This window comes from Trachymyrmex cornetzi, unplaced genomic scaffold, assembly GCF_001594075.2.
Source record: "Trachymyrmex cornetzi isolate Tcor2-1 unplaced genomic scaffold, Tcor1.1 scaffold179, whole genome shotgun sequence".
Lineage (NCBI taxonomy): Eukaryota > Metazoa > Arthropoda > Insecta > Hymenoptera > Formicidae > Trachymyrmex > Trachymyrmex cornetzi.
The window spans coordinates 39918-40729 of NW_017296407.1; positions in this window are offsets into that span (position 1 = coordinate 39918).

The window sequence follows — 812 nt, forward strand, 5'->3', positions numbered from 1 at the left end:
AAGCATTTTCTGCATTTGAAATGTATAGTCAAAGAAAGATTAAAGAAAGAAAAAAACAAAGAATCTGAATGCATACAATGTGAGTAAATTGAAGAGATGAATGGGTTTGTTACATCACATGATCAATTAAAAGTTAATAAGTCGCGAATAATCGAAATAATTTTGGTACATTTGACGATAGAAATAGTTTTTCTTGCATATATAATATATATATACATAGAACAATTTGAAAAAAACATATAAGTGTACATACACGGGGGAATCCCATTTTAATTTAAGATGCAGAATAACGAGATAACTCAAGTGGTATAAAAAAAGACTTGTTTTTAAAAAATAAAATAATTGCATTGCAAATTGCATAATTTGTTTATATATGTTTATATTCTTTCTCAAATTTCTTGGTACAACATTGAATATCGGCTCAAGCTGCCTTAACAGAATAATTTTAAATCAAAACTTCGAGGCACTTGCGTATTCAACAAAGGAAACTCTACGTGCCTTTCGAAATAATCTTTGTCCTTCCATCGCCAATATCGGCAAGATAGGCAAATTTCGCAGCGTGCGTCGTAAGATCAACGTGTCGGGAGACGCGGGGGTGGTGACGTGGAGTGAGACATGACAGCGGTGTTACCGAGAGGGGGTGGAAGGGGTGGCTTCTCGATTGCGCGCACGTTCGCCTTGGCGCGGTGAAACAAAACGAACAAGCGGAGCCGAGTAAACGGGGATAGTATACCGGACCAGCAGCACATGCTGAGGGGGTCGTTGTGATGGTGCTGCTGGTGCTGGCGGGGGGGGGGGGGGGGGGGGGGGCC